This window comes from Anabrus simplex, chromosome 3 (assembly GCF_040414725.1).
Source record: "Anabrus simplex isolate iqAnaSimp1 chromosome 3, ASM4041472v1, whole genome shotgun sequence".
Taxonomy (NCBI): domain Eukaryota; kingdom Metazoa; phylum Arthropoda; class Insecta; order Orthoptera; family Tettigoniidae; genus Anabrus; species Anabrus simplex.
Window position 1 is genome coordinate 181,790,712 of NC_090267.1, and position 18,763 is coordinate 181,809,474.

Sequence of the window (18,763 nt, forward strand, 5' to 3'; positions counted from 1 at the left end):
TTTGTTAGTTGGAATCTCTTTAGTATTTCGTATTTCTTTGCAAGTTGCTTTACGTCGCACCGACACAGATAGGTCCTATGGCGATTTCTCTTATTTTGTATTTTAAACTGTTAACTGCATATCATCGTTGAACCTTGAAATACCATTATGTGACAAGGTTAAGGGAAGAAATACTGACCCGCAGCACATTTATCACAAACGAAAATTCGTTGATATACGAGTACCTAGAACCTTTCTGGTCGGAGTTCGAAGCCGAAATATTATCATATAGCGGTTTTTCTAGGTGTCACGATGATATATTTCTAATTATTACAATAAATGTTCTCTCCTCAGATGCTGGTTTATTCATTCATTCGTCTTCAACATATTTATATTTGGACTATATTCCAGAAGAATAGTCTGTAAAATAAAGTTTGCTACGTGGTACGGGTCGCTTAGCTATGAGTTTGCATTCGGTAGATTATGGGTGCGAACTCCCCCGTCGACAGTGATGAAGATGGTTCGGTGGTTTCTCTTATTCACACAAGGAAAGTTTCGGAGCCTCTTCTCTGATCCCTTGGAGCAATATATAACTCTATACAGTCGAATGGACAAAATAACCTACTCATAACAGAAACAGTAATATGTTTCTAGTACTGCGAGAAAAAGATTACTGAATAAAGCAAAGCTTCGATCAATACAATGCAACATATGATTTATCATAGAAATAGTGGCCAAAAAGTTTGCCACGCACTTGATTTCTTGATTTTTGTTTTAGTTCATTCGTCTATGGGCAGGTTATTATTGAATCCCAGCCCAGGATTTTTGTCCAGCATGAAAACGGTCATAATTATAATCGATGTGATTGTTAAACCTGTACTAGAATATGTTTTAATAATTATTTAGACCTGTTATCTTTAGATAGTTAGCTGCATACCATACAAAATATGTATTTCTCTATGAAAGTTGTTATAACACTGTGCGTGTATTGAAAACGCAACAGATTTAGGCAACAGTGTCGGTAAACATTGGATTGAATGAAAAATCCGTAAAACGGGGACATTTTATTATCCTTAGGAATTCCAGTTTAATCCAGGTTCATTGTACTTTAAAGAAAAGTGGAACGAAAATTGCTGGCGAATATCTGAAATTGAGGATAAATAGAAGGCAGTTATGCTCAGCTGCTTATGGAGACTTGTTGATTTATCGATGGTGCACGCGCTCAGTATTTCAGACGCTGTGTCGATTCTTTTTTTTTTTTTTTTTTTTGCTAGGGGCTTTACGTCGCACCGACACAGATAGGTCTTATGGCGACGATGGCATAGGAAAGGCCTAGGAGTTGGAAGGAAGCGGCCGTGGCCTTAATTAAGGTACAGCCCCAGCATTTGCCTGGTGTGAAAATGGGAAACCACGGAAAACCATCTTCAGGGCTGCCGATAGTGGGATTCGAACCTACTATCTCCCGGATGCAAGCTCACAGCCGCGCGCCTCTACGCGCACGGCCAACTCGCCCGGTCTGTGTCGATTCAAGCTATACGCACACCAATCTTCATATTATAAGAGTTTTCAAACTTTGAAACCCCACAGCGCCCATGGAACATGGATCTTCTTTTGCAAAATGATCACTTTGCCTTCCGGCACTACATACTAAGTGTTGTCGCATTCATTCTGAGTCACCCAGTGTAACTATAGGGCTACCAAGTCGGGATGATCAAGGTCCACTTTATTCACCACAAAGGAAATCAGTTCGATTCATCGTCAGGAAGTGTAGAAATTTAGAAATGATACTTCCACTTCTGGACCTAAGAGTCACTATGCCTACAAGAGGTACATTCATCGGGACAAAGGCGGTCAGACATAGATCTAACCACTCTATCCCTTTAGCACCGATGTTAATTGCAGTGGAAGGTCCTAACTTCCTTTCCTGTAAGGCCATTCGTGGCCTATACGGAGACAACTTCGTATTTTAAAAAATCTAATTCATTATTCTACGCTGGGCTGAGCAGCTCAGACGGTTGAGGCGCCGGCTTTCTCATTCAAACTTGGCAGGTTCTATCCTGGCTCAGTCCGGTGGTATTTAAAGGTGCTCAAATACGCCAGCGTTGAGTTTGTAGATTAACTGGCACGTAAATCAACTCTTGCGGGACAAAATTCCTGCACATCGGCCTCTCCGAAAACCTTCAAAAGTAGTTAGTGGGACGTATAAACAATAACATTGTCATCATTCTACTACAATACACCTGATCAAGGGCGCGCCCAGGATTTGCACTTAAGGGCGAACAGTAATTGTAAACAATGCTCGAATTCGAAACTATACAGCGAACTGGCGCATTACCTAAAACAATAATCACCACCACTATTGAGGGATTACTGTAAAATGCCGCCGCACAGTCTGCGTACGTATAACAATGCCTAGAATCGAAGTATATATATATTATTTTTTGCTAGTTGCTTTACGTCGCACCGACACAGATAGGTCTTATGGCGACGATGGGACAGGGAAGGGATAGGAGAGGGAAAGAAGCGGCCGTGGCCTTGATTAAGGTACAGCCCCAGCATTTGTCTGGTGTGAAACTGGGAAACCACGGAAAACCATCTTCAGGGCTGCCGACAGTGGGGTTCGAACCTACTATCTCCCGAATACTGGATACTGGCCGCACTTAAGCGACCGCAGCTATCGAGCTCGGTAATCGAAGTATCTGTGAGAGCCTATATTATCAGCACTTCTCAGACACTCCTGTGTATCTTAAGACCGAAAGTAGCTGTTCACGTTAATTATTCTTATTGTTCTTATTATTACTGTAGTAGAACTTTTGTTAACCGGAACAAATGGAGGGACGGGAGGGGGGAGGGGGGTCGGATAACCAAAGTTTCGGAAAATTAAAACGTCATGTTTTGAGGTTTTAGGTGAAAATAAATTAAGACATTACATATACAGTGTTAACAAAGTAAATGCCCATACTACTGTACATGTTAAAAAAGACGTTTCATTGTGCATATACTTTAGCTGTACAGTATGTAATACTTTTTTTTAAATACTCTTTCTTTTTGTTTTTCCATTTCACATAGTTTCCTAGCCGCTATGTCACTCACCGTTTCATTAGCAGAATGTCAGAAGGTTTTCATTCGTCACATCACAAACTGAGATGATAATTTCGTGTGGCTATTTCTAGCCGGATGCAGCCCTTGTAAGGCAGACCCTCCGACGAGGGTGGGCGGCATCATCCGTGTATAGGCAACTGCGTGTTATTGTGGTGGACATCAGTAGAAACTGAGATGGCAATACAGAATTGAAAGAGACAATCAATGTCCGAGTCCACGGATTACCTTACTCAGCCCATTTGTCATGACATAAAACGCGATGTTTCTTTATTATTCGTATTCGGTCGTTTCTGTTAAACGGTATTTCAGTTAAAAGTGTTTCGGATAACAGAGGTTCTACTGTATCATCATCATCATCATCATCATCATCCAAAAATAAGTTCGCGGGTCTGTCGAGCATGATATCCAAGCTCGTTACATAATAAACGAAGTATCTAAATGTTTTCGATCTACTTTCGCTGATGTGTCTCGATCCACCTTCGCGCCCAAGGCTACAATGCTTGTTAACATTACGTTGCTGCCTTAACTTTTTGGAAGTCCCCCTTGACCTCTGCACTCTTCGTAATCCCACACAATTGACCCCGTGACCTGGAATTACACAACATCTCCACATAAACCTCAGAGTATGATGAACTCTTCTTTCGTGCCGAGTGGACACGTACGTGTTCCGATGGCTGACCGAGATACACATAGACCAACATTCCTCATACGGTCATTCATACTGGGGAATAAATGGTGGCTTGATTCTCTTGGGGGATTCCCTCCCTCTAACACACTCACTCTCTATGACAGAACTATGAAACCACAATTGTGTAATTAGAATTACTGTCAACAGAGACTTTGGATTTGTTTCCCGATAGTCTGTTTCCTCTACTCACTCCAGGAGTACCTGGCACTACCTTCACTAGCAGATGGCAGAGAAATCGGGTCTCTACTGGGCAACCTACTGCTGAGTATAATTTTTTCCGAAGCGTCTCACCACAATATTGTACACGCCAATACGGCAACATTTTCCACTCTTCAAAATCTGACCGACTAATTCAGCCGGACTTGAAGGCTCCACAGAAGGAGCTATTTCACGCATTTTCTACTGTTGTCAAATATGTTCGTTTACTACTCAACTTCAAAAGCCCTGCAGGCACGGACGGTTGTAGCTTACGACAGTTATTCATGTATAAAAACACACTTCAGATCAAGGCGAGATTTCCACAACAGTGCATATGATTTTCTTCTCTTTTGTGCTCTCTCTCTAGCGTGCTGTGATTATGATATGCATTATATAAAACGAGGATACATTCACACGGACTATGGAGCGGAAATATAATTATCTCTACTTGAAGTTTCGCTCTGCGGAAAGTGGGAAGCAAAGGACAGGAGTAGCAGCTACGAACAAAGACGAGGTATACTGGATGTGCAACATTACAAACCACCTTACTATATCCCTTTATTTTTTCAGGCGGGAGTACTACTACTGTTAATAATAATACTAATAATACTAATAATAATAATAATAATAATAAATGTTGGACGTAATTCATTGTGGAACTATTCTGTTAGTCTCTACAATAAACTACCTCTTCAACACAAATGTTCAAATCGAAGTTAAAGAATTATCTTAAGTAGAGTAAAATTGTACAGTTAATAAATTTTGAAACCGACTGTTACATTTTATTTCTTGTATATTTAGTAGTTTGTTTACCTGCTTGTTTACTCTTACAGTGTATCGGTATGAAATAATTAAATTATATAAAACAAAACATACATATGATTATATTTCTATGCTATATTAATATTTTAGGATACCAACGTACTGTAGGCCTAGGTGTGCTGTGTAGTATTACATATATTCATTATCGTTAAACTGATTTGATGATACTTATATTACTGGGGTGTATTAATTTATAGCTTGGGTGCCTGGAAAAAATAAATAAATAAATAAATATATAAATAAATAAAATAATTAAAGTCAAGAAAGATTTGTAGGGAGGAAGAAGCAACAGAGAGGTTTCTAGAAATAAAGTGTTAAAAATGGAAGGATTTCAAGGTCGCGAGGGAAAGGAAACAGGCTCAGAATGGTCTCAAGAGAGGAAAAGGAGGCACAGTGAGCAGATGAAGAGGTACAGGAAGAGGAAGAAGGAAGAACAAAGGATGAAGCGTTGAAATTGTCACATGGACCCTAGATGATCCTAACGGAGAAATAAATAAATAAATAAATAAATAAATAAATAAATAAATAAATAAATAAATAAATAAATAAATAAATAATAATAAACTGACGTTGCCATCATGCTAGTAAGTTGAAGATAATGGGGAGATTGATCTTTGTCAATCTCATAGTTACAACTTAGGCTCATACTCAAGATGTTTTCTGGCTGTCGACAGGAAAACGAGGGAATTGATAAACAAACTCTGACCAACACAACATCAAAAGTTAAGTTCTTGGGAGAAATTTCTGAACCGTTCGACATCGGAACTGGTGTCCGACAGGGAGATGGACTATCCCCACTACTATTCACTTTAGTTTTGGAAAAAGTGATTCGTGAATGGAGAAAAGAAACTAAAGGTATAAACATTGGCAGACTTCTTAAAGACAAAATTCACCTTGATTGCTTAGCTTTCGCAGATGACCTTGCGATCCTTTCGAACAACAGACAAGAAGCAATCCACTCCATAGAAAAATTGCATGAAATAGCCGCAAAAACCGGCCTTCAAATTTCATTTGAAAAGACGCAGTTTATGGAAGGAACTAAATCAAGATTCGACAATCAACCATTAATCACCAAATGTGGAATAATTTCCCAAGTAGACAAATTCAAGTATCTAGGTGAAATTATTCAGCCAGCAGGGTTAAACCAGGAAGCTAACAAAGAAAGAACTGCTAAACTGCAAAGGGACAAAATCACATGGAACAGATACAACAAAAGATGTATATCAAATAATGCAAAATTACGACACTACAATACAGTCATCAAACCACAGGCACTTTATGCATCTGAAACACTGATCATTGGCGGCAGGTCACAAATGAAAAGCATTTAGAAACAGGAGAGGAAAATTCTCAGAAAAATCCTAGGACCAAAGTTCGAAAATGGAATTTGGATGAAAAAGAAACCACAAGAAATTTTTCAATTCACAGAAAAAATCACCGATACAATCAGAAAGAGACGACTAAAATTCTACGGACACCTACATAGAATGGATAACAACAGGCTGACAAAGAAAATTCTAAATCTATCTCTAACCCTGAAAATCCGCAACAATTGATTAGCAGAAATTCATGAAGATCTACAAGAAATGGGAATTGAGGACGAAACCATTCAAGATAGAATGAAATTTAGAAGCTTAGCAAACAAACATAAATTTGCAGAGAAACCAACACAGGCTGGACAGAAACACGCAGAAAGGAACACAGTGAAGAAATGAAGAGATATTGGGAAGAAAAGAAGAAGAAACATGGTGCAAAATAAGTTCAAACGCGCTCCACAGTTGGGCACAACGAATCAAAAAAATAATAATAAACGTATGGCCTCGAATTCGACGTTCCACATGGAAGAAAAATCTGCTCTCTTAGGTGATCTACGACTGATTTTCATTAATTTCATCGGTAAACACGAAACGTGTCGGCAGAGTTTTTACATGCCGATATCGTACAACATGGAGTGTCGAATGGATGAAACAAACACTTACTTCAGGTTCCGCGGATCTTTAATTCCCTAGTCCTAAAAATGAATGAATAAATAAATAAATTAATTAATTAAGGAAAGATAGAGTTAATTAATTCTATTATGAAACCACAGCACTCCTTCCCGAATACATCCGTGGTATCACCAACAGGCAGTCGTAGCTGCCTGCTTTCTTCAAGTATCAGAGCAATTTACAGCATTTTATCAACAGGCGTGACGATTAAGGGAACATTTAACTTTTACTTTGTATAAATCACGATTACTTTATCGTCATTATCCTTATCTATGACGTACGAAACAGCTGTAAGAGGATGAACACGAAACGCTTTATCAGATCTCAAGGGAAGAATAAATAAAAAGAACAACTGTATGCAATGGTTACGTTTCGTCGTAACGCTTGATTCTGACTTCGTTCGGATTAATATTATGACTGTCATCAGTTATTATCACGAACAACCGCGAACACGAAAGGAACAAAGGGAAAGAAAGGCAACGCTAGTCGAGTGGATTGAAAAGATTATATTTCACCCAGCACAAACACAGCCTCAGTCTCCACTTATTCTCAGCACCGATACGTTGCTTAACTTAAATCCCGAAGGAAACATCCAAAAACAATGGGTAACTAAATATTCCATTTCTAATAATTCACCTTGCCAGAGATTTTTGTTTGCTTTGAAAGTAAAGTATCCAAATGCATATGTGACAATCTACATCACTGGGTTTAGTGGCTCAGGTGGTAAAGTGTTGGCTTTCTGAGCTCAACTTGTCGGGTTCGATTCAATCCTGGCTCAGACCGGTGGTATTTGACGGTGCTTTCATACCACAGCCTTGTGTCGGTAGATTTACTGACACTTAAAAACAGCACTGCGGGACAAAATTCTGGCACCTTCGTAACTCCCAAAACCGTAAAAGCAGTCAGTGGGGCCTGCAACCATTATTATTATTATTATTATTATTATTATTATTATTATTATTTATATAGGATAAATTATTCTATAAAACCGCTAGTTTGGCAAAATTATACTGCTGTAATTTTGGGACAGAAAATAGAATTATTCATTAAAGATGCGTTTTGTTATTTAAAGTTCTGTAAGGAAGCAGGGCGTACATTTGCACGCTAGAGATAACACTCTCACACATCAGTAGCATGTCAGTGTCAGCAATAAATCGACACGCAACAGGTACATAAAAGCTTTATTTTTCTTAAGTATAAAGTCAGGTTCTGATAGGCCTGTAGGTTGACAGGGCACACAGACTTCGTTGAGCAAAATCACAGTATTTGGTCATCCAAAAGAGCTTTCCCCCAACAGCTACAATACAAGTGGAAGCGCGAACCACTTACAACAGCGCACCCCCCCCCACACACACACAACATTGCATTAATATGTAAATAATAATTCATGGATTTCTCGATCTCCTGCTTCATGCACCCGTCACCCGTGTTTGTATGATAATAATAATAATAATAATAATAATAATAATAATAATAATAATAATAATGTTAGTAATAATTAAAACAATCTAATAATAGTTAACCAAAACCAATTTCAACATTTAATAACTGCACCACGCAATATTTCCACAAAATAGGTCTAATAATAATAATAATAATAATAATAATAATAATAATAATAATAATAATAATAATAATAATAAACAGCCCATCTTCCGTCTACAGCAATCACTGGATTGACAGTAGTTCACTGGTTGCTGTTGCCGGTCCCAAGCCCAGGTAAAGGAGGAGGGTTGATTTTGACTACATATTTGGTCAACCGTAAAAGAAAATTTAGCCAGAAGACACCAAGAGGCACCTTTCGACCTCAACAATCGAGTTATTCTGGGATATTGGGAGCAGAGAAGAGTCGGAGCTTCTCGAAATATTTTCGTCCCAAGAAAAGGACCTTCTTAGATGCAATAAATTAATGTCAACACCCTGCTGAAAACAGGAAAGCTTAAACAACTCACGGACACCCTGGACAAGTTTGACATTCAAATAGCCGCACTCCAGTAAACGCGTTTTGGAGATTAGAACCATTTTGACTCTGAAGAGTGCACGATATTTAAAGGTAAACCTGCCATCAGAATCCACGGGAAGCTACCACAACTAGGGATATCTTTTGCAGTACGAAAAAAAATCATCAATTCAGTCCTTGACTTTACATCCCCATCTGAGAGAGTCTCAGTATTTGTTGTGAAATCGAGCAACAAAGCTTACTTCTTGGTCAATGCCCATGCTCCCATAAACAATAACAAGAAAAACCCACAGAAAGTTGAAGCCTTTTGCTAACTCTTAGAAGAAACCACTAGCAAGATTCCAAAACATCATGTGAAAATTTTAGTAGGTGATTTTAACGCACAGATTAGCAGACAGCGGAAACACAAATGGATTGTAGGCCATCACTCGGCACATCGGAGGACGAATACGAATTGAGAACGCCTTGCAGATTTTTGTAAAACTTTCGCTTTGAAACTCGTGTCTACGTATTTTGTGAAAACTCCGCACGAAAAGAAAGCATGGAAATCACCGAACCCGTTACTAGTGAAATACCGGATTGATCACGTTACAATCTCCAGAAAAATTCTGTAGGAAATCTAAAATGTCAGACTACGGAAGGGAGTTGTCGACTCAGGCCACCATCTATCACAAATGAAAGTGAGATTCCAACCCAACCAATCCAGACCTAAACACAATAGAACTCAAAAAGCTGACTTAAACAGAAAATCAGCACCTTCTTACAAAACATACCAGAGCACGATCCCAAGGGCTGGCCTGAGTAAAACACTTCAAACATCAACCCTGAAGTTACGACAGCCTCCGAGGAAACGAAAACAGATGGTGGAACACGACCTGTGATAAAGCCATTGATGATCGGATGAAAGTGTGGAATCAGTGGAATGGACATCAAACAACTGAAAAATGGGAGGCCTTTTTAAATGTGTAGAAAATTACCTCAGAGAAACGAGCGTATGACAAAAAGAGACTCGTAGAAATCGAGTAAGAATTCCTCAAAAACAACATTAGGAATTTCTAAAAATCTTCCGTGAGAATTTATCCAGTTATCAACTACAATCTTTATGTTTCAATCGAGCAGATGGAACATTAGAAACGAACACCAAAGAACTGCTCAGTTCTAGCTGACTTTCTCCGAGACCTTCACAACTGTGAGTCTCCAAAAGAGCAAAAGAAAGACTGAACTTCGAAAAGCCCATGCCGAACCCTGATTCACAACCCCCGACAATACAGGAAACAGCAGAGATCATCCGATCGCTTAAAAATAATAAAGCCCCAGGAAAGGATGGCATCACTGCGGAGATGTGGAAACTAGGAGATGACCTCGTAAGTATAATTCATGCAATCTTAGCAGAAATCTGGGAAACAAACGATCCCGCATGATTGGAAGTGCGCATTAATACACCCATCGCACAAAGAAAGCGATAAGGATCCAAACAACTACAGAAGCATATCCCTACTGCCGATCACAAAAAATTCGTTCTAAAGCTCTCTTAAACCGTTTAGAAAAAGGACACATCGCCTGATCGGCGAGTATTAAACGGGTTTCAGGAAAGGTCGATCATGTGCTGAACAAATATGAAATTTGAAGACTATATTAAGGATCCGTCAAACTAAAAGCACGATCGTCACTTCTGTGGACTTCAAGAGGGCGTATGGTGCTGTGATAGTCTAGAAGAATTCCGAGTGGACAGGAAGAAGAGAAAACTAATCCGGCAAATGGAAAATTCTAAATTCCCATGGAGGGAATTAGACATTTTTCACCAATAGAGCATGTCAAAAACATATCAGATGTAAAGCTTTTCAGGCGTTTGCTCTATTAACCAGCGTTTCGTCTTAGGTCTGACACTAGACTCATCAGAGTGGGATGTGTCAGACCCCACCCACTGACGCCGGGGTGTAGGCTATGCAGGTAAACTTATCAGAAGCCCTTATAAGAGGCACAGTCTGATAACTGCATACGGGAGATAAATCTCCACACTGGAATTACTCCCCGCCTAGCAATTCCGACGAAACGCTGGTTAATAGAGTAAACGCCTGAAAAGCTTTACATCTAAAATGTTTTCGACGTGCTCTGTTGGTGAAAAATGTCTAATTCCCTCCATGGGAATTTAGAATTTTCCATTCGGAATTGCTAGGCGGGGAATAATTCCATTGTGGAGATTTATCTCCCGTATGCAGTTATCAGACTGTGCCTCTTATAAGGGCTTCTGATAAGTTCACCTGCATACACCCCAGCGTCAGTGGGTAGGGTCTGACACATCCCACTCTGATGAGTCTAGTGTCAGACCTAAGACGAAACGCTGGTTAATAGAGCAAACGCCTGAAAAGCTTTACATCTGATATGTTAATCCGGCAAACTCTCAAGAAGACGACTTCTAGAGTGAAATTCCTTCTGAACCTTTTGAAATATGTACGGGCGTTCGTCAAGGTGACTGCATCTCCCCTATATTGTTTAACATAGTTCTAGACAAAGTTATTAGAGAATGGGAAAGGTACGTCAAAGGTGCGAGCATCGGAAACTTGGGAAGCAAAGTCTAGGTGAAATATTTATTCCTTTGCTGATGATGTAGCAATCATTACTAATGCCAGAGACGAAACCAGAGATGACGTACAGAGATTATACAATATAGTGTCAAGGACAGGCCTCCAGATATCGTACGAAGAAATTCAGTTCATGGAAAATCTATATTAATATAGAAAGAAAAGAACTCCGCTAGAGATGGAAAACGGCACAATTTCACAGGTGTCCTCCTTCAAATACATTGGAAAAATCATACTATAGGGCAAACATAGAAAGAGCCACTAAACTCCGTAAGGCGTACAGACTAACGTGGCATTACTACAACAAGAAAATCATATCGCGTAATGCAAAATAACGACATTACAAGACAGTTGGTTTGCTAGAAGCTGTATACGCACCTTGGAGGTTACTCTAGAATTATATAAATTGAAAAACAAGAAAAGAAAATTCTGCGGAAAATTTATGGTCCCATGAGAGAAAATGAAATGTGGATTAACTGACAGGTTCACTGCTGCCGTACGCAAGAGACGCCTGAAATTCTATGGCCATATCTATAGAATGGGCAGCAACAGGCTCACAAAAAGATTATTTAAGGTAATCAACTCAAAGAAGGTGAAATTAACTGGCTAGAAGAAACTAAAGCAGACCTCCAAGAAATGAACATCACGGGCGACATCATAGAAGAGCGTGGAGCTATTAGTACAATAGTAGCCAAGCACAAATTCGTGGAGAAATTTAAAAAGGAAACTGGTCGGAAGTAGTCCACTGAACGCAAGATGCAACACAGTGCATTCATGAAGAGATTTCGGGAGGACCATCAGGCCAATGAACAAGTTCAAACACGCTCTTTGAATGTCCATAGCGAAGAAAGAAGAGTAAATAGTCCAGGTTTTCGGAGACGCTGGGATGGAAACAGGCTAGAACACGGAAGGTATCGGTCGTGTACTCAAATAACCGCACAGCGTGGAGTGATGCGTAATGGAGCAACCGTCTACATGTGCGGAGTGACGAACTGCGCACGTGATAATGCCTGCAATACCCAGGAGCCATCATCTTGGAGCCTCTAGTAGAGTCTTCCACTGGTTTCCCTTACTTGTACCAGGCTCCCTACTTTCATGTTTCTATCCGACCTCCCTCGGTCAGTTCTTGTTATCTTCCAACACCACGGTATAAGGTTTCCAAGATCAAGCAAATCTTACATTTTCACGCCCTTCGTAGCTCTTCCTTTTGCCGATACCTTCATTCTTCGAATTGTCGGACCTGTTTTCCTTCTGGGTAGTGTTAAAAGAGGACCTGATGAGGGTGATGAATTAGACAATCTGATTATTGACCCATCAAAAGTTACCAGAACAACAAAACTTTCAAGTGTGTATGTCATTAGGATTTAAATACTCTACTAAAGTTGCTCTGCATCCTGTGAATACTGACCATTCCAATATACCCACTCAAAGGTTAAGGAACAGCCCCGGAATTTCCGCAGTGTGAAGATGGGAAATCAGTTTTGAAGAATAATCTGAAGAATGAAGACAGGGAAGGGTCATGAAAGCCGTTAAAAATGATTCCTTGATGAGTCACAGAGTGGTTCTGCTCCTTGGCAGGAAGGTCAGATTAGCAGCCTTCGGATTTAGGGATCTCCGGGTTCAATTCCCGGTCGGTTTGGGGATTTTAACCATGTCTCGTTGATTCCTCTAGCTCGGGGCTAGATGCTTGTGCTAGTCTAAATAGACATCCTCATTGCATACAACCTATCACACTTTCAATCATGCAGTAGTGAATACGTTCCTCTACATAGGTTTAGCGAAAGGAAAGGCATCCGGCCGTAAAACTGGACTTAATCCACATACAGTGCCAACCCCATGTGATTGGGAGAAGGCCAAGAACAACTCAGTCAAAGAGTGAAGCCGTGTAGGAGGATAAAAGTAGAATGTAATAAATTTATTTTTCACTAACCTTCAATCCTCTGGCCAGACCTTGAGACACGACGGAAATAACTGAAAAAGAAAAGAAACGCTAATGAGTAACTAGTAAAGGATCATATATAGCAGAAACAGACTGAGTACAATGGTTTAGCACTCATTTCCTCAGCTCAACGCTGAGAAGACCAGTGTAGGCACAGTATATGAGCGATCAGTGAGTCCTGGAATACAATAAATCGAGTTGGTACATTATGAGCACATTTAAGACAACAATTTGGAGGGTAAAATTCCAACCTTTCAACGTTCTTAAGACAGACGTGTTTTACGGATAACATTATTCTTACTCCGTAACAATTATTATTATTATTATTATTATTATTATTATTATTATTATTATTATTATTATTATTATTATCATACAATCTTCAGAGACAATTCGTGTTTCTTCAGTTGGTTAATTTCTGCTGAAGAATATATATAAAACTCAACACAAATGACGGCGGTCATACTCCCACCGACATCTCAAAAATACAATTCGTCGTATCCATTTCCCTCTCATCCATTAAAACTGGGTTATATGAAAGAAAAAATATCTCTCATTCCTCTCCGTAACTCATTCCTTGTCCACAGTATAATCTACTTGGTGCACTTATTTACACACTTCCCGGATGTTTACGCTTCCCTGTATGTATTAAGTGTACTGATCTGCCCATCATTTTTATATCACTCATATAATAATGACTAGAAAAGCTGGGCCAAGAGAAGCCCAGAAGTTTGAGAGAAAGATCCTTCGGTAGGTTAATGGGCCCTAAGATCGTAGGTGGACAGTATAGGTTAAGATAGGGTGACCATATGACCTATTTTATGCGTATATGTCCTTTTTGGACTATCGTCCTGGTTCCGGGTGGAATATTTAGAAAACCGAAATTTCTTCCTTTCCTTAGTCTATCTCCTTATTTTGGGGTAATCTGTGTTACTTCGTTTTTACAAATTTTCCTCATTACGCGACGGCATCATCAATATCGTGTTAATATATAGAAATGCGATTACAGATGTACAGTACATACGATTATTATATGCGCGCCTTGCAGGCTTCTCTCTCAGAAATACCGCATCAGAACATAGCTATGTTCAAGTGTGACAGCTGACAACGTGACAAGCGACAGAAAATCAACTGGATTTGAAGGAAGCCTGTTTTAAATGGATGGCGCTGAAAGTAATATTGATTCTTGTGATGTTGAAAAATGTATTCTGTATTTGGCTTTCAAATTGATGATTTAAAATCTTTTGATCAGTTCTGAAATTTCAAACTATTCCTGAAAGAGTAGTAATGAGTAATGACCCTGAATATAACACGTTAACTTGTAATCATAAAGGGGCAAAGTTGATTATAGTTCAGAGTTGCAGAATACTTTTTCCTATACTAGGCCATAATGCAAATGTAGAAAGAGTATCCTCGTTGATCTCAGCATAATGGACTGATAATAGGAACCGTTTCAAACTAGAATCCGTGAAAAACGTCTTCATGGTTCAATGGGCCTACAATCTAATGTATATCTTTATATATGTTAGACACGCCAAAACCCCTGAAGGCACCAGAATCTTCAGAAAAGTACCAGCAAGGCGTGTAAATTAGTTTCAAAGTTTTCTAAGAATTTACAGTATAATATGGAAATCGTACGTGGGCAGTATAGGTTAAGATTGGGTGACCATATGCCCTCTTATACCCGGACATGTCGTTTTTGGACTATCGTCCGGGTCCGGGGTCTGTAACGGTTCAAATCCCGTTACAAGATAATATGTATATTATTATTATTATTATTATTATTATTATTATTTTATTTATGAGATTACTATTATTTTGTTATAATTATTATTTGTAACTGAGTGTATGCATATATACGTATATGTAGATTAACATTAAATACCTGTACAGTGAGAATTGTTATATGTCAGATGTTGGATATGGCATCGTTACATTGTGCAATAATGCTGGCGATTCTGCCAAGTCATCGCCACGTCATGGCTTCGTCGTCGTGAGCTTTTAGAAATTCGCTCAGAGAGTCGGCCGCCCCAGGGGATTTCACCATTACATGCAACAGTTTGAGGCGTTGTGGGAGTATGTCATTGTTATTTCTGGAGATTACGTAGCTGTGTCAACCAACGTCTATAAAAGGTGGTTGCATATTGTAGCGTCAGTCATTAGTTAAACGGAAGCTGAACAGTGAAGTAGTCTACTAGATGAAGAGGCCTCAGTCGGTCAGTCAACGAGTGTGAACGAGAGATGGAGAAGACTCAGTGAGCCATTAATCATTGGTCATTGAGAGAGTGAGGCCAAAGGTTGGTCGGTCACTTAGTTGAAGACACGGACGCAAGGCTTACCATGGAGTCAGAGAGGGCAACCCTGGACCTGCCATGAGATGATACCATATTGACTTACAAAGAAGTCAGATGATATGGAGAAGAAGCAGTCACAAGGATGTATCACCAAGTTAGGCGTGACACATCTACAGTAAACACCAGATCAAAGGATTACGTCGTAATTACACTCAAAGTGTTGAAGGTACAGTCAAGTGAATCAGTGAGGGAAATATCTCGTATAAATTGTTAAATGTCCGGTCAAGAAGAATTCAAATTCATGCCTAGTTTCTTTCAGTTGCAATGTCATAATTTCATATTCTCATCTGTTTTATCGCAACAAGACTCACTATTTTTTTATATATTATTTAAAGAATATATATTGTTCTATCAAACGAATTCTTAGTTTTATTTCAATAACAGTAAAATATCTTAACCTCAAAATTAATGGGGAAACCGAACGCCAATCTCCTTTTCCCAGAACTTATATGGTATGTTGTCAAAAGTAAGCTTATTACCCCACACCCTAGAGATAGTCAAGATTCTCATTCTATTATTGCTGCACTGAGTGGTATGTGGCGCCCTTCAAATAACGTATATGTAAGTAAGCAGGTAACAAGTAAGTGTGAGTACAAGGTCCAACGAGTGTGTATTTTATTTAATAAATGCAGATATTTCATATTTTTCGAGTTAAATGCAGTTTTAATAATATTTGTAAAATTAGTAAGAGAGTTAGGAAAGTCACAGGTCCGGATGGAATATTAAAAAAAAACGAAATGTCTTCCTCCTTTTTTTAAAAAAGTGAATCTGCTTATTTTGGGGTAAACTGTGTTACTTCGGTTTTACAAGTTTTCATCATTACGTGACGGCATCCTCGATATCATGTTAATATATAGAAATGCGATTTACAGTACATACGATTATTATATTGTGTTAAAAGACGCTATTTATCATTCTGTATATTGCATATATACAGATAAATTTTGTTCGTGTATGTGAAAATTAGAATATATAGGTCTAAATTCAAACTCTCAATGGAAGATTTTTTGTCCTCTTTTTTGTCATTGTCCTCCTTTTTAAATAGTTTTGTCCTCTTTTGTGTCTATTTTCATCTGGTCAACCTAGTTAAGATAAAGCGACTTGTTATAAGGAAACGAGTGACTGCTGGGACCTATAAGAAAATAAAGACTGACTTCTGTAGACATATGTTCAGAACAGATGAAATGCGGTTGACGGAACAAAGTTTCGGCTAAGTCGTTTGAGGTGGTCAGAAATTATTTCAACAGGTTTGGACTAGAGCAGAAAGACATTTCAAATCGAGCACGGTACCGATTAATTCTCAATCACTTTACGGGCTTCCATAAAGAACACAAGTAGATCAACGGATGGACGAAGGAAATAATAAAGACTACTAGAGAATAAAATGCAGCAATTATGGACTGCAAAAGAGGCTTCCGGGAATGCATTACTAGTCCCTTGACATCATGATGATGATGATGATGATGATGATAGCAAACACTCGTAATCGAGTAGGTTTGTCTTCCAGGTAGGATGTCTCTTCATCTATGTGTTCGGAGGTGACTATACAATCCAATACGGGAGTTACACAATTTGCCACAGTGATGACAGGTAGTCCCAGGTGGAGCAGTCATGTTATTTCTATGTCTCCTCAGCACTTCTTTTTCTTTCCTACGTTGCCTCTTGTCATTCGCTGTACGTCGGCGGTTTTCTTCAAAAGACAGTGTGCCGTAGTGGACTAGTGATCTCCAGGATGAACAGTCAAGCGCTAAGCTCTCCCAGTTATCAACATCAATGTTACATCTCTTCAAGTTAGCCTTGATTACATCTTTAAATCGCTTCCTCTGACCGCCTACACAGCGTTTACCTACTGATAGCTCAGAGTAAAATACTTGTTTGGGAATGCGATTATTGGGCATGCGAACTACGTGGCCTGTCCATCGTAGCTGGCGTCTTAAAACCATCAATTCTATACTGATGGTGTGTGCCTCTTCAAGAACGCTGATATTTGTGCGCCTGTCTTGCCAAGTTACTTGCAGTATTCTCCTCAAGCAACGCTGATGATACTGTTCCAGCTTCTTAAGGTGTCGACTGTAGCATGTCCAGGATTCAGATCCATAGAGTAAGGTTGGAACTACAACAGAATTGTACACAAGAATCTTTGTTGTGATATTGACATCGTGATTGTCAAAAACTCGAGATCTTAACTTAGCAAAGGATGCTCCTGCACGGTTAATTCTATGTTGGATTTCTGAATCTATATTTGCGCTTGATGAGAGGGTGCTGCCAAGGTATGGGAAGGTGTTTACAACTTGAAGGCTCACTCCATCAATTGTGACATTGATATCTCTTTGACCTTCCCCAGGGGCTGGTTGGTATAGGATCTGTGTTTTGCTGGTATTCAGTTTGAGTCCGATCTTGTTGTACGCAGCAGAGAAAGCATTCAGGATTCTCACAAGCTCTTCTTGTGTCTGAGCTACGACAGCATTATCATCAGCGTACTGTAACTCAACTAATGCTGCAGACGATGTCCGAGTTCCTGCCTTTAAACGGCTCAAATTAAAAAATTTACCATCCATCCTGTAAGTTATATGAATTCCTGGAGGGAGATCATCTCTGACAAGTTCCATGACAGTGGCAACATACAAGGAAAACAAAGTGGGGGCTATCACACAGCCTTGCTTAACACCGGTATTGATATGGAATGGCTCTCCAATAGAGCCGTTGCCAATGACAGCTGCCATCATATCAGTGTAGAGCAATTTCAAGATGGCAACAAATTTATGCGGAAAGCCATATAGAGCTAAAATTTTCCACAAAGCTTCTCGGTTCACAGAGTCAAATGCCTTAGTAAGATCAATAAAGGCAATATAAAGAGGTCTATTTTGTTCTCTACATTTTTCCTGGAGTTGACGAGCTGTGAATATCATATCTGTTGTTCCTCTAGAAGGCCTGAAGCCACACTGACTCTCTGGAAGTATTTTCTCCACCAAGGGTACAATACGATTTGCCAAGATTCGAGCAATAAGCTTTCCCAGGCACGACAGTAAGGATATTCCCCGATAGTTACTGCAGTTTGTTCGATCGCCTTTCTTAAATATGGGAACTACCAGACTGTCTCTGAAATCAGGAGGCATTTCTTCTGTGCTCCAAATTTTGACAATCGGTTCAT

At 39.3% G+C, this 18,763-nt stretch overlaps 1 protein-coding gene across 1 annotated transcript in view; it reads right to left on the minus strand.

Annotated features, from left to right (window-relative positions):
- Nucleotides 1–18,763, minus strand: part of LOC136866122 (guanine nucleotide exchange factor for Rab-3A) — a 674,264-nt gene that overhangs the window by 461,034 nt on the left and 194,467 nt on the right. The window contains exon 3 of the mRNA XM_067142812.2: nt 13,250–13,290. The gene's annotated coding sequence lies outside the window, so the exon portion shown is untranslated. The remainder of the gene's footprint in view (nt 1–13,249; nt 13,291–18,763) is intronic.